At 40.9% G+C, this 16,104-nt stretch overlaps 1 long non-coding RNA gene across 1 annotated transcript; it reads left to right on the plus strand.

Annotated features, from left to right (window-relative positions):
• Window positions 1-15,530: 15,530 nt before the first annotated feature.
• LOC136487491 (uncharacterized) lies at window positions 15,531-15,865 on the plus strand. The gene is made up of 3 exons (XR_010767275.1): window positions 15,531-15,590; window positions 15,662-15,714; window positions 15,798-15,865. It is a non-coding gene; the product is annotated as an uncharacterized lncRNA (long non-coding RNA).
• The last annotated feature ends 239 nt before the right edge of the window (window positions 15,866-16,104 follow it).

Raw genomic sequence — 16,104 nt, forward strand, 5'->3', positions numbered from 1 at the left:
TAATTATGAATTCACTTATTCCTTAAAGTAATGCATGTATGACCATAACTGTTGAATCTCATTTGTCTATTATCGGAAGGTAAGTGATAGTATGTTTTATTATTGTGGAGGTATATGTCATATGTGGTAATTATTTGTCTATCATTAGAAGGTAAGTGATATGTTTTATGATTGGGAGGTATATGACCTATGTGGTAAGTGTTGACGGTAGTTAACATTCACCACAAACCATCAATATACCTTGCATAAATGAATAAAATGGATCACCAATGTAGACTTAGGGGTTTAAACTGACAAATTCCATGAGTTTTGGTAAATTTGTATTTCGAGCCAGATTTAAACAGAAAACCGTCAAGGGGGACCTATTCATCAAAGGAAATGAAGGAATTCCGCCGCAGGATCAATGTGGGAAGGTTCCAGAAGACTCCAGGAGGCTCTCCACCGAAGCGGGGCTTGACCCACTGACATGTGGGGCCAGACGACCCCACCTAGAGGGCACCCGGCCCTTGTGGCCCCTCCTATCATTCTCTTTGTTTTGTCGGTTCTCCACCGCCTCCTAGGATGCATCTCAGCCATTATTTCAAGTCGATTTGATCCAAGGGCTGAAGATTGATGCTCCGGGCTATATATATATCTGCCTACACCCGCACTCAGGGCATGCCTCATTTGATCCTAAGAGCTGAGAAGCCAGAAACCCTAATTCATATGTCCACCAGGATCAGGGCTAGCAATCAAGAGAAGATTAGTCCTCGATAGGATCTAGTCTTGTATTAGAGATAAAGAGATAGAGTGAGAGGGAAGAGTTTTGGAGGAGTCTTGGCCTGTCGGTGCTCTCTCTATGGCTTGTACCCTGGCAGAATTAAGTTCTTCTTAAGCTTGCTTCTAAGATTTCTCTGGTAATTGACTTCTAATTCAAGTAAGCATCTTGTTCATATTATTCTTTAGGTTTGCGACTCTCTTTTGAATACTTTAATCCTTGTAGCTCCTGGGTTAAAGTAGTATTCGTAGTGTCAGCGTGGTGCTTAGACTTGCTTACTCATGGATGTACCCTATTTTCTGGATCGGTGGTAGCTCGCGAGGGTGACTCTTATAGCCTCGTTGAATCCTCTGTAGTCCACCTCCCGTTAGTAGGCCTAGCAGGACTTTGTTACTATAGAAAACATACTCTGCTTGTGTTTTCTCTAATAATATCCTCAGAATTGAACAATAGAAGACAATGCTTACCGAAGTTAGAACTAGAAGACCTTAGCAGTCTCCTCTATGCTCCTATTATCTAGCCTTGATTGTGAAGTTGGGTTAAGTTAGAATTGGTTATTCTCATCCCCGTTCCTTTGTGTTTGATATAAAACTTGGTTACTCTCGGTGAAGTGCTACATGGTATAATATCTGTGCACTTGCGGATTATTTTGTGTGCATTAATTTATACCAACAAGCATTTCTGGTGCCGTTGCCGGGGAATGGTTGCTGAATTAACTTTGAGTCCAGCTTAACCTTGTACTATACTTTTATCCTTTTATCTATTCTTTCATTTTTACCATGGATCTATAATCCACCCCTATCTACCAATATGGTGCACACACGGGCACAAGCCTATAGCCACAAAAATCTTCAAAGCCTATCCTAACAACTGGCTATGAGTTGCGCCCGTGGTTAATCAACATGGTTCAAGATCAACCCTTTTCGGGCGAAGATAATGAAATCCCCTATTCTCACTTAAATGAGTTTGAGCAGACCTGTGCATGCCTACACATTGCAGGCATGTCAGATGAAACCTTACGATGGAAGCTCTTTCGCTTTTCTTTGACGGGAAAAGCTAAATGTTGGTACAATCTCACCATTGAGAGTAGGCAAGCAGATTGGGAGCCCTATGCTCTAGCTTTTGCTTGCAATTCTCTCCTATCTCCAGGGTAGTCAGACTTCGTTAAGAGGCTCTATCTTTTATACAAAAGAAAAAAGAATCTCTAGGCATGCCATAGGAACGTTTTAATACTCTCATTAAAACTAGCCCTAACCTTGCCATTCAAGACCCAATTCTTCTTCAACACTTTTATATGGGTCTTAATAGGAAAACCTCGAAACATCTTAATATGGACTCAGGAGGTTCGTTCTTGCATGTCTCCGCCAATACGGGGAGAAGCATTCTTACTAAAATCTTAGAGCACGCCCCTGAAGAAGTAGAAGAGAAGCCATTAGAGGAGGAATCCTAGATAACTGAATCTGAATCCATAGAAAACCCATCACTAACTTCAGCTATCTTAGATCCTGAACCACTGAAAAGGAGGAAACTCCAATTTCGGATTTCATGCTTGAATTTGAGGATTAACTTTTTGAAGAATATGGAAATACCTCAAATTACCATACTATGAGGAGACCCCAGAAGTCTAGGAAATCATCATCTCATGAAGAACCTTTAGACCCTTCTAGGGAAGCTTTCCTTAAAAAGACTACGAAAGAGCTAGTATCTATTATAAGTAATGAATGGTTAGAAAAATCAGAGCTTTCCTCTGATGTGATTCGCTTAGATTCACCTTTTATTTCCATTCATTGCCAAATTAATAAAGCTCCTTTCGATGCCCTTTACAATACAGTGTCGGTGTTAACATCATGTCTGCATCTTTTGCTCATGATTTATTGAAACACATGCCATTAACCCCAACAACAAAGTTATTGAAAGGACTTTTAGGACACATTCTCCCAAGTTTGGGAATACTATATGTCCTTCCTATCCATGTAAAAGAAACCAAGGTTCATTTGAGCTTTTATATCTTTGATATCATGGAGTTTGACCTATTGATAGGACAACTAATTGAAAGACTTATCCAAGAAGGACAAACGGGGAAGTTGAATATAAGACTTGGAAAAACTTTAAGCTTTCTATACCCATTACTCATTCTCTAAATGATGTGATTGAGCCAATTCCTGAGGAAGACCCAATGGAAGAGGTTAAGGCTGCATCTCTTGATGACTTGATCGAACCCAACCTTAAAGATGATGCCTAGTTCTTCATTGAAGAAGAAGACAAATCCTATAGACCCTGAACCTCTAGATGAATTGTTGGAACCACCTAAGCCTACCATTGAGCTTAAACCCCTGCCTTCTGGTCTTAGATATGCTTTTCTCAATAATGATCTAGATTCTCCAGTGATCATAAGTGATAAACTCTCCTTGGAAGAATCCCTATGCTTGCTAACTATCTTAGAAAAGCATTGTTCTACTTTTGGCTACTCACTCCAACACCTTAAGGGAATTAGCCCTGCTCTTTGCACCCATCACATCCCTATGGATCCTAACTCTATACCTTCTAAGGAGCCCCAACGTAGGCTTAATAATGCGATGAGAGAGGTTGTTAAGAAAGAGGTTTTGAAACACCTGCATGCCGGGATGATCTATCCCATGCCACATAGTGAGTGGGTAAGCCCTGTTCAAGTTGTGCCTAAAAAGGGAGGCATGACTGTTGTTAGAAATGAAAAGAATGAATTAATCCCCCAAAGAACCGTCACTAGATGGCGGATGTGCATAGATTACCGAAAACTTAACAAGGCAACAAAGAAGGATCACTTTTCGTTGCCCTTCATTGATGAAATGTTAGAGCGACTGGCAAATCACTATTTTTTCTGTTTCCTTGATGGGTATTCAGGTTATCACCAGATTCCGATCCAACCAGATGACCACAACGAAACCACCTTTACATGTCCATATGGAACTTATGCTTACCGTAGAATGTCTTTTGGATTATGTAATGCTCCAGCTTCTTTCCAAAGATGCATGGTGTCTATGTTTTCTTATATGATTGAAGAAATAATAGAAGTTTTCATGGGTAACTTTTCTGTTTATGGAAAAACTTTTGATGATTGTCTTTAAAATTTACACAAGGTTTTGCAAAGATGTGAAGAAAAGCACTTAGTCCTTAATTGGGAAAAATGTCATTTCATAGTTAGGGAAGGCATAGTGCTTGGACACTTGGTGTCCGAACGAGGGATTGAGGTAGATAGAGTTAAAATGTAAGTAATCGAACAGTTACCTCCTCCTGTAAATATCAAAGGGATCCGTAGTTTTCTTGGTCATGCTGGTTTTTACCACCGCTTTATAAAAGATTTTTCACACATTGCTAGACCACTAATGAATCTTTTGGCTAAGGATGTTCCCTTTGAATTTAATGATGCGTGCTTGAAATCTTTTAACATTCTTAAGAAAGCACTTATCTCTGCACCAATCATACAACCCCTTGATTGGTCGCTACCTTTTGAAATTATGTGTGATGCTAGTGATTATGCTATGGGGGTAGTTTTGGGACAAACTAAAGATAAAAAGCATCATGCAATTGCTTATGCTAGCAAAACTTTGATACGACCTATCGGTGCAGAAAGTGACCAACACGTAAATATTTGTAGTTTTGCCGTACGTTGTGATCGGAGGTGGCCTAGCACTCGATGACATAGGGTTTATACTGGTTCAAGCAACATGCCCTACGTCCAGTTTGAGTCGGTCGGTGACTTTATTCCTGAGCCCAGGTGCTCGAAGTTTGCAGTGGGGTTACAAACGAGAAGGAGAAATATGGGGGGTACAAGAGGTCTGGTCAGACTCTGGTCAGAGGAGCCAAGAGTGATGGGAGCCATGCTATGCGCTAAGTGTTTGAGCGTGTGCTCGTGGTTTGAGCCTGGTGGTTATGTTGTTGTGGACTAGTGAACTGATCGATCTGAATGAATGTCTTCTATTGGAGAGAGCGCATCCCCTTTTAGAGATGAAGGGGATGGCTTTACAAGTGAGGGAGAGAGTGCGTGTGCTACTAAGCCTTGTTGCCCATGCCGGTGGGTATAAGATGATGGTAGGCGCCCACAATACTGTTGATGTCACTGTTGAATGTCAAATGAATGTGGGAGGTTGCGTCGTCTTCTTCGGGTATGGCAGACGTCGGCGCCTGCCGCACTGTTGATTCCTGGAGGCACGCAAGGGGTTTTACCATGTTCGCTTGATACGGTAAATGCCGGCGCCCACAACACTGTTGATGCCCAGAGGCATGTGGGGGGAGCCGTACCGTAAGGGAGTTAATGGCGCCCACAACACTGTAGGGGAAATTGTCGGCGCCTACAATACTACTTGAGTTCTGTTGTGTCGGGAGGGTCGTAGGGTACTGCCTATCAGGTGCACAGGGTACGGTCCTTGGTATTGCGGTTTGACTTGTGCACCCTTACTTTCTCTATCCGTTCCCTGGTCCTTACCGAGCGGGCGTCCCTGGTCGGTTAGTCCTAGTTGGCTCTGAATGCACTAGTTGGAGAGGAGCAGTGAGTAGGGGTCTGGTGCATCCCCGGTCGGAGATGCGGGTCGGAGTTGGAAGCGGTGTTTGGCCAGGCCTTCTGGTCGGCGAGGCCGTCTAGAGGCAGGCTGGAGACCGAAGCGAGTGCTCCGGTCAAAGAGGCTGGTCGGAGTCAGAAGAGGGTGTCGTTCCTCCTCGGCCAGGCCTTCCGGTTGGAGATTGGATCGCCCTTCTGGCCTGTCATTTAGTTACTTGGGCCGGCCCATGAGTTGCTCGTTGTTTGCAATGTTGTCCGCTGGGCCGATCCTTGGTTTAGGAAGCTGGTCCACGAGGGACCCCAGGTTTATGAACTCAATAGGACCTCAACATAATTATGCAACAACTGAAAAAGAACTCCTAAATGTTGTTTTTGCTATAGATAAGTTTAGATCTTACTTAATAGGAGTTAAGGTGATTGTTTATACTGATCATGCTGCTTTAAAATACTTGCTCACTAAGAAAGATGCTAAACCTAGACTGATAAGATGGATTTTGCTACTCCAAGAATTGGATTTAGAAATAAAAGAAAAAAGGGACTAGAAAATTCTGTTGTCGATCACTTATCAAGAATGCAGTTTGAGAATTCGCAGGGACTGCCCATCAATGATTCGCTACGAGATGACATACTCTTCAATGTCACGAAATCCGACCCCTGGTACGCAAATATTGTTAATTTTATGGTTGCAGGTTACGTACCACCAGGGGAAACAAAAGGAAGCTCATCTATGAAAGTTGTCTCCACATATGGGATGAGTCGTACCTCTTCAAAGTAAGTTCTGACGGTTTGATCAGAAGATGTGTACCGGCAGAGGAAGGCATCAAGATTATCGTACAATGCCACTCATCACCATATGGAGGACATTATGGGCCATTCCGCACTCATTCAAAGATTTGGCAAAGTGGATTCTTTTGTCCAACCATGTATGAAGACATGAAAGACTTCATCAGGAGATGTGGAGCGCGTTAGAGGCACGGGAATATCAATTTAAGAGATGCCATGCCACTCACCAACAACCTCCAGATAGAAATTTAAGAGATGCCATGCCATGTCGTACCTCTTCGATGTCTGGTGAATTGACTACATGGGACCTTTTCCAAAGTCAAAAGGCTATGAGTATATCTTGGTGGCAGTTAACTATGTCTCCAAATGGGTTGAAGCCATGCTATGTAGAGCTGCTAATGCAAAGAACTCCAAGAAGATGTTTGAAGAAATAATATTTTCAAGATTCGAAGTTCCAAGGATGGTGATTAGTGATGGAGGAACTCACTTCACGGATAAGAAATTCCACCACTATTTGACGAAGCATGGGATCTGTCACAACATCGCTACTCCATATCACCCTCAAACAAGTGGCCAACCAAAAACATCAAATAAACAAATCAAGAACATTATGTAAAAGACGGTCAATGAGATGGGGACTGCATGGAAGGATCGACTACCCGATGCATTATGGGCTTACAGAACGGCCTATAAAACACTGTTGGGAATGTCACCATATCAACTGGTCTATGGGAAGACCTGCCATCTACCTGTGGAGCTAGAATTCAAAGCTCACTGGGCCATCAAGCGATGGACACATGGACTTTGAAGCCACAGGAACCAAGAGGAAGATGCAACTCTCTGAGCTTGATGAATGGCATGAAAAAGCATATCATAACGCCAAGATATACAAGGAGAGGACAAAGAGATGGCATGACAAGAGAATCAAGAAAAAGAGTTCACCCCAAGAGATAAGGTATTACTTTTTAATTCCAGGGTTAAATTATTTGGGCACGGAAAACTTCAAAGCAAATGGGAAGGACCATTCAAGGTGATAAGCACTTCATCGCATGGAGCGGTAACACTTCAAAATGACTATGGTACATTATTTAAGGTAAATGGCCACCATCTCAAGATCTTTCTAGAACCTGAAAAAACACCTGAGGATTTGGATGAGGTAGATTTTCTGATTTTACCATAAATTACACCACTGCCATCCTTCGTAAAGTTTCGTAACGCAAAAATATACTTTTCAGGATTAGATATGAGTTAGAAACCACCATGAGAAAAATCTCCCCGAGACCCCAACATGTGGGGCCGACTGGCCCCACCTAGAGGCCGTGCGGCTCACTGTCAGTGCCTCTCGTGTCTCGTCAACTCTCTCATATCTTCTAGATCCTTCCTCTTCGCAATCCCATAGTTTTTTGATGCATTCTGTTTTTCCTCGTTACGAGACCTCATATGGATGGATCTTGACCCCTACTGCAAGTTGAACCCCCCTATATAAATGAGCCCCTACCTATCTCCATAGCCATCCCATCAAAGCTTTCTCCTCCAACAGCAACAAACCTCTCATCCTCTTTAGTTCCAATGGCCGGTTGAGAGATCATCCCCTATGGAGCCGATCTTAGCAAGAAGCCCGACGCACTGGCATTGACCGCCGTTCCTCCAGAAGTTACCCCTATTTTCTCAAATCAATCCTACTATGCCCAAGCCATTCGTCACCCGCTAATCGCTCCGCCGCCGCCGCTGCTACATCTTGAAGGAAAGCCTTTCCAACAAGAGCCAAAGCTAGACACCCAGAAGCTTTTCAAGGTGACGAAGGAGATCAACCGTCTTCTGCCAAAGGATCATGAGGTGCTGACTGGACTAAAGACCAACAAATTTGGAGATATTACTTGTGTGAAGTACTGGTCGGTCACCCCTCGTACAATCGTTGATGGAGTCCGGGCTCTGCCGGATCAGATCAAGGTTGTTCCCCAAAAGGAGAGGAAGAGGAAGGCACCATCACCACCTGAGTGTCCAAGGATGACCATTGCCCTTCTAGAGAAGAAGATTGAAGACCTCTCTGATGTAGTTTATACCCTAGAGCAGAGGCTTAACAAAGAACGTGTTCGTCGCAAGAGCTTAAAAGAAGACATAAATGCTTTAAATCACTTTGTTGTCAAATCTTGGAAGGAGAATTAGGTAGTCATTTTGATAAGGCATGAGTGTTAGGTTAAAGTGTGTGATATCATGTGTTTAGGTTTGTCGCTTAGCTCAGATGTTAGACCAGTCAAAAGTTTGTGTTAGCCAGATAAAAGTTTGTGCTTTGTTTGTGCTTGTGTAATCAAGTGCCTTATTGAAATTAATGGAGTCGTATTATTACCTGCTCTCTATTTCTTTTTGGATATGTGTTTGTCTTCACATTTTGTGCAGAAAGTGATACAGGGAAACAAGTGTGGGGGAGACACACCGCAACAGCAAGATGTAATTTAATCACGAAAATCACGAAATTCAAAAAAGTAATGAGTCAAGAACCACGTACAACGAAGCGGGCCTCGAGCAGATCCTAGAGTGCGCTACCCGGCCTCCTCTATGGGCCGCCCGGCCCATCATTGTGCCGCCTCGCCCTGAGCTTTGTTCACGGTCAGGTTTTCGCCCCATACACTCTGTTTTCACATGTTTTGCTTTTAGTAATGACTTAAGGATAGACTCACATAATACTTTTCCTGAAAGTCATGCCATTGTTGAGAACTTATTATTAGGGACCCCATGTTACTAAAGTTGTTGTGGAATGAGATATAGTAGAATAATGAGAACTTGATTCTTGATGTCTCGTCATTGAAGAATTTTATTTTAAAAAGTAAAATGAATAACTACACCTCTCCGTTGTGGTAAGTAATGTCCTACCAGAGCCATACATGATATATAGACTAGGGAAACCTTATACATATACTACTTGCCATTGTATTGAGTTTGGTCAAACCTTGTGACCCCTGTTGAGAAACTTATCATGCTCTCAAGATCAAGATCACGTACACCCCACATGTACCTGCTGCTCCTACACCGGGAGTACGCAACAATATGTTTTCCATCCACCCAAAAATGTTCTACTCCAACACCAGGAATAGACACAAAAAAATATGCTTGATAGGATAAATGCTCCAACTTCTTGTAAAAATCTCTCTTGAAAGTTTCAATTACAGAAAAAGAGGCATGTGGCTATGCAAAAGTTGTTCATGAAAGGAAAAAGAAAAAGAAACAAAAAAATGGACAAGTGTCCAAGATATCTAAAACAATGGGTACTCAGATGCCCGCCTGGAAAAAAGAGATGAATAAGATAGACCATGTTTTCTTGCAAAAGTGTCTCACAATTTTAATCAGGAGAGATATGTTTCAAGGAGCATAGTAGAATTAGGTTAGCCACCCTATACATATCCACACACATGCACATATTGATCTAAGAGTATGACATTTTTCTCCTTGGATCCTTGTTTCGACTTTACAATATATGCAATGCGAGTATGTTTTCACATTCATCCCTACCTAAGCTCCATATAAGCTTTTAGAAGTAGGCAAAAAGAAGGCAAGTCATTGATGCCTTGGTGAGGATCCAAAAATACTACATACAGAGTGATTTGAGAGTGCTACAAAAGGTGAAGGTAAGCTATATTTTGTTTTAAAAAATCTTAAACTGTTCCTCCAATTGACTTGACTAAAGGAAGATGGTGATCTGTTTCAAGCTGTTCCATTCTTCAACCGCCCAAAGTTCTGTGGTAGACACTTTGAACCCTGCAGTGCATGTATGACTGGGAACGGTATTATGTTGATGTCTTGTCCCAAGGTTATGTCTTAAGTAATCCATCCTTTTATTGAGGATGAGTAAAAGCCTAAGTGTGGGAGAGTTTGTTGATGGTAGTTAACATTCATCACAATCCGTCAATATACCTTGCATAAATGATTAAAATGAATCACCAATGTAGACTTAGGGGTTTAAACTGATAAATTCCATGAGTTTTGGTGAATCTATATTTCCAGCAGGATTTAATCAAAAAACCATCAAGAGGGACCTATTTGTCAAAGGAAATCACGGAATTCCACCATGGGATGAATATGGGAAGGTTCCAAAAGACTCCAGGAGGCTCTCCACCGAAGCGGGGCTCGACCCACTGACATGTGGGGCCGGCCGGCCCCACATAGAGGCCGCCCAGCCCCTGTGGCCCCCACCTATTATACTCTTTGTTTTGGCAGTTCTCTACCGCCTCCTAGGATGCATCTCAGCCGTTATTTCAAGTCGGTTTGATCCAAGGGCTGAAGATTGACGCTATGGGCTATATTCATGTCTACCAGGATCAGGGCATGCCTCATTTAATCCTAAGCACTAAGAAGCCAGAAACACTAATTCATGTCTACCAGGATCAGGGCTAGCAATCAAGAGAAGATTAGTCCTCGATAGGTTCTAGTCTTGTATTAGAGATAGATAGAGTGAGAGGGAAGAATTTTGGAGGAGTCTCGGCCTGTCGGTGCTCTCTCTACGGCTTACCCTGGCGGAATTAAGTTCTTCTTGAACTTGCTTCTGAGATTTTTTCATATTATTCTTTAGGTTTGCGACTCTCTTTTGAGTACTTTAATCATTGCACTACAAGAGAAACACCTCTTTTGCAATGGATAGATGGCAACGCTTAATTTATTAGTTGCAAGGAATAAGATGGCAACGTTTATCAAACCGTTGGAAGCATATCCGTGCTCTTGTGAGCTGCTCGCGGCTCTTCTGAGTAGGGATGAAAACGGTACGGATATTTTCCGACCGTATTCGAAACCGAATACGTTTAGAGGGGTTGAGATCTGTCCGTATCTGAGTCCGGATATCCAACATCCGATACCGTATCCATATCCGAATACTCAAATCGCATATTTATGATGTCGATATCCAATCGTATCATATCCGACATAGTTGACACTATCCGTATTCGAATCTGAATCTGGACAAAAATATGAAAACAAATGTAATATCGGTGATATCCGTCCGTATCCGATCCGTTTTGATCTTCAGAGCTATGCAGGAGCGGGACGTGCTCTTTGTTTAAGTTCTGAGCGCAGGTTGCTGATTACTGTCAGGTTGCTGCTGTTTAATTTAATAATAATTAATTAATAAGCGGCAAAAACAATCAAGCACTGGTTTCGAACCTGCGACCTCTTGGAACCAATCAAGCCATTACACCCCGTAATCAGTAAACGCATTACCCATTTGCGTTTCATTTCCTCACTAAATTTTACTTATAATAAGAACAAGGCCGGATCTAGAACTTATAGCCCCTCGCTCCTACGTACGCAGGAAATATATTATCCTGTACGCAGGAAATATATTGAAAAAAATAAAAGTATTAGCACTGTGAAGGTATAAGACTGAAATCAAATGGCTATAAGTGCGCCACAGGTGTGATTTCTAAAAAACAAAAAGCAAAAAAAACGCTTTTCAATATTTGATTTCTAAAAAACAAAAAAGTGTAAGGCTGAAATCAAATGGCTACAGGTGTGCCACGCGATTTCTAAAAAAACGCCTTTCCAGATTTGATTTCTCAAAAACAAAAAAAAAGTTTCCATATGGATTTGAACCCATGACCACCCAACAAACTGAACACTACCATTAGGCTACACATGCTTTTGTTGGGACATGTAGGACATTGGTTTTTTTATCATATTTTGTAACCTTGTGATAAGCTGCACGAAAGACTTCGTAACTTTCTCGTATGATGTCCGATGAAGACAAACTTTATACCAAAATTATAGTACCTTTCGAGATTTACAACTTTATAGTTACAACTTTTTTGATTTGAGGTCGTTTGGATATCCAAATATGCTCTAAAGTCACAAGTGAGTGTGTGGTGGTAGAAAAGGATCTCGGATGGAGAAACAACTAAAATAAAAGTTGTAGATCTCAAAAAGTTATAAAACTTTATAGTTCACAACTTTTTTATTTAAAGTTGTTTTGATGCAGAGTTATTTATTTCACCAGATTTAATAGAAGTCAATACCAAAGGAATCAATGTGCTCTATAATTATAAGTGAGTGTGTAGTTGTAGTTAAGGATGTCGGATGGAGAAGCGACCGAAACAAAAGTTGTAGCTCTCGAAAAGTTATGCAACATTGTAGTTGACAGCTTTTTCGTTTGAAATCGTCTATCCAACGAAGATTACATTTAATTTCTCACATTTAAAATTCGATTTTTTAAAACAACCTCGGATGGAGAAATGACCGATCAAAAGTTGTAAATCTCAAAAAGTTATGCAACTTTCTAGTTGATGACTTTTTCATTTAAAATCATTTATAGAGTGTAAAATATGGCCGAATTTCCTCACATTTAAAATTCAAATTTTTCATACGACCTCGGATCGAGAATTGACCAAAACCAAAGTTGTAAATCTCGAAAAGTTATAAAACTTTATAGTTGACAAATTTTTTATTTGAATTCGTTTATAGTTCCAAATACTCATTTAATTTTAATATAGCACTATTAACCATATTTTATTTTTTCTTGCGCAAAAAAAACATATTTTAATTTAGATTCGATTTGCTTGATAGAAAGTATCAATTTAATGTAATTTAATTTGCTAGGCCCGATTAAATGCCTAGGTAATTTTCAGATGTCTTACTTTATTAACTATCGGATTTAAATACTAACACTAAAAGAATAATATAAATTCAACGTAATCACAAGTTTTTGGTTTTGCCTTTTATGGCTCCCGCCATTCTTTCCCTCGTAATCACATGTTAGTATTTTTTTGGTCATGTTTTGCTCCTGCCATTCTTTCCCTCCATTTTTTTTATTTCGTACCTTTTTTCTCCCACACAGCTAATCTATTTTTTGGTTACTCATACTAATTGTTGAGAAGTCTAATATTGGGCCCACCCTACATAGAGACTAGCTAGTGAGGACTGCGTGAAAACAGCATGAGAACCGCCCCCTGATTGTAGATCTCGTCAGTTATCCCAGCTGAATCGTGCTTCCTTTTCTATTATTCTTTTCCATCGCACAAGCACAACTCCATACCTCTCATCTCCCTGCTGCAAACCACTACGCCACCACCCGAGCATCAGCGGTGCTGCGTCCCCGCACCAGCGCCAGTGGCTGCACCCGCACCCTCGCCGGTCCCTGTCGCCGCCTCCAGAGGTCACCGTCGCTGGTCCCTGTTGCCACCTCAAGAGAACGGTGTTGGATCGATCCCTTCTTCCGTGCAGCACGGGGATGATCTAAGCTCACTTCTTGGCTGCAGGTTCGTAGCACTCTCCCGCCTTCTGCATACTTCCGCTTCTTCGCCGCTCGTGACGAGTTTGCGCCGCCGCAGCGTGCGTGGCTGGTCGATTCCGTGCGTGCCTCGACGATTCCTTAATTTTTAGAATTCTACTAGAAACCAAGCGCGGCATTGCCGCGCATCTCACTATGTCGGATCAGTCCGTGATGTGAGATGAGTCCATCTGAAGATGATCAAAGACGATCAGTGCGTTGCCCAGCCTTTATGCCAAACTGACCAATGGATCTTTTCGTGTTTGAAATGAGTTGATGATGTCTTGTTTGGCGCATGCTTGTCTGAAATCAAGCTTGAAAGTATAATAGCAGTTCGTACAATAATAAGGTCTAACATTTCCTTACATTGGTTACTCACATTGAGGCACATTTTAATCATTTTCCATTTATCACTGCTGAATCATTTCTATGTAAAGGCAACGCTTATTGTCTCATCAAGTAATCTGCAACACAGAACAATCAGATGGGCATTAGCACAAGTGCAGTGGCTAGTGCCCCAATTGGAACAAGCTGTGAGACACCATCATCTCTTATTGGCATAATGGCATCACAGTCCCAACACTATGCATGCCAGGATTAGGCATTCCGCGTCCAGTGGGATAGCGGTAGCCATGACCACCTGTAGCCTGTGGGGGACATTTGCAGCATGCAGAAATTTTAGGCCTAATTCAACGAATGAAATTGAATGCCAAGAACAATACAGCATACCTGTTGCTGACCACCCATTGGCATGGGCTGCTGCACTCCACCAGTGCCAATAGCCCAACACGCCTACTAGCAGTAAGCTGTGGTTGCTGACCCTGCTGAACCATAGGCATCATAAAGTTCAGCATTGGACCAGCAGGCCTCATCCTAGGCATCAGAGGTTGTTGGAAGGCAAATCCAGCCTAACAAACAACACAGAATTCATCAGATCACAAACATGATTACAAAGACACCAAGGAGTTCAGGTTAATAACAGGATTCCTAATGCATCTTACAAAGCGTAATTTCATATGTATCCATCAACTTTCAAGGCAAGTCACAATAAAATTAGAGAGCAATAGATGTGTGATTGTGTGCAGTAAGATTTCATGTTACTGAGGGAAAATACACCAAGCACATATATGAACAACTGAATGATACAATGGTACAATTGAATTGGATTTTTCATACCAGATTTATGTCAAATATTGATTTGTTTTAGTTCACTGCAGAATGGGCAAGCTGACAATGTGGAGGATGATGATCTGCAGCCACATTACAAATACCTTAGTCTTGTAGAGAAGGTATGCACACCAATATGGATGAGAGCTTTTTACTATGGTTGGCACTCGAAAGCTACAACTAGAATTTTATGCTGTCATTAAACTGTGACTTGTGCCTTGCGATTGCAGAGGCAAAATGTTATGAAGCAGAGAAAAATAGATGTTGTTAGCTCAAAGAAACATGTAAGAACAGCTATTTTTTCAGTGATTAATCATTGTAAGGTATTTTCGTTAAAGATTCTTTTGGTTCCTCTGTAAAGAAGTTGGCTGAGCACTCATATGAAGCCACAAATCTGGACTCATCTACTCTAGCCACAATAAATATTAACTTACAGGTAACTATTCGTGAAGCACTAGCTGTAGATTTTCTTTTAGACAAGTTTCTGCAATCCTTATTTCAACTTTAGTCATTAGTGTTTACTTCATGCTTTACCCGTGACAGCTATCTGGTGTGCTTGTCTTGTTGACCTGATTGATTACTTAGAAAAAAAAACTTATGAATTTTTGTTAGGCTGAACTGATAATACCTTATTTATTTACTTACATGTTATGGCACATGGCCTTAATAACCTATCTCTGTTCTGATTCATTTTGTTGGTGAAAGAAAATATTAATTTATTCTTATTCACTATAGACAGAGCAAGATGATTATGTGGAGCACAAGGATCTGCCGGCACATTACAAATATAATTGTACTAAAGATATGGTTTGCACACCAAACTAAACACATGGATGCAAAGCAATATATTATGTTCATTTTACTGGATACGGTTAGTGCCACTGCTTTTTGACTTTCCTGACATGTGTTTCTTTCTAGAACAAACACAGTATAGTACTGAATGACAGTATAGTGTTAAATTTTATCATATCTTTAGTAAGTGGATCATTTCTACTAGACCATACATTTCCGCAAATTGACTAGTAATTTCTATTTAATTACAGGAAAAACATATCCACAATGATGTTATGGTGGATAAAAGCAAGTGTACTAATGAAATCAAGGTGCTGTATAAATAACTCTCTGTCCTATGAAGTTTATCAAATTATTGTATTGAAACTAGCAGATATTAGAGGTTGTGGCAAAGGAAACATCTGCTACTCAAATTTTGAAGCATCTGACTACCAAGTAAATATTGTTTTAGCAATGATATTTTTGTTACATGCATATTTTTCACTACTAAGATATCTGTTTTGACTTGTTTCCAGCAGAACAAGATCTCAACAAGGCCTAGTGCAACAGTACCTGCTAGTGTATAAGACACATCTCTTAAAACTTCATATTATCCCTTTCTTAATTGTTCTTACAGTTGGAGTCTAAGAATCCTCATATATACTTTTGTAGAAACATCATCGTGGCACAATAAATTGGTCAACTGGCAATTCAATGACCGTATGGTGATTTGATTTCTTGCAAGTAGTCTGATCTGTTATGTACTTTTTTTTTCCATGCTTATATATGTGAACCCGGTTGGCACCAAAGTATACTTACAGAGCTGGAAAAATCAAAATAAGTCTG

This window comes from Miscanthus floridulus, chromosome 10, assembly GCF_019320115.1.
Source record: "Miscanthus floridulus cultivar M001 chromosome 10, ASM1932011v1, whole genome shotgun sequence".
In the NCBI taxonomy this organism is placed as follows: domain Eukaryota; kingdom Viridiplantae; phylum Streptophyta; class Magnoliopsida; order Poales; family Poaceae; genus Miscanthus; species Miscanthus floridulus.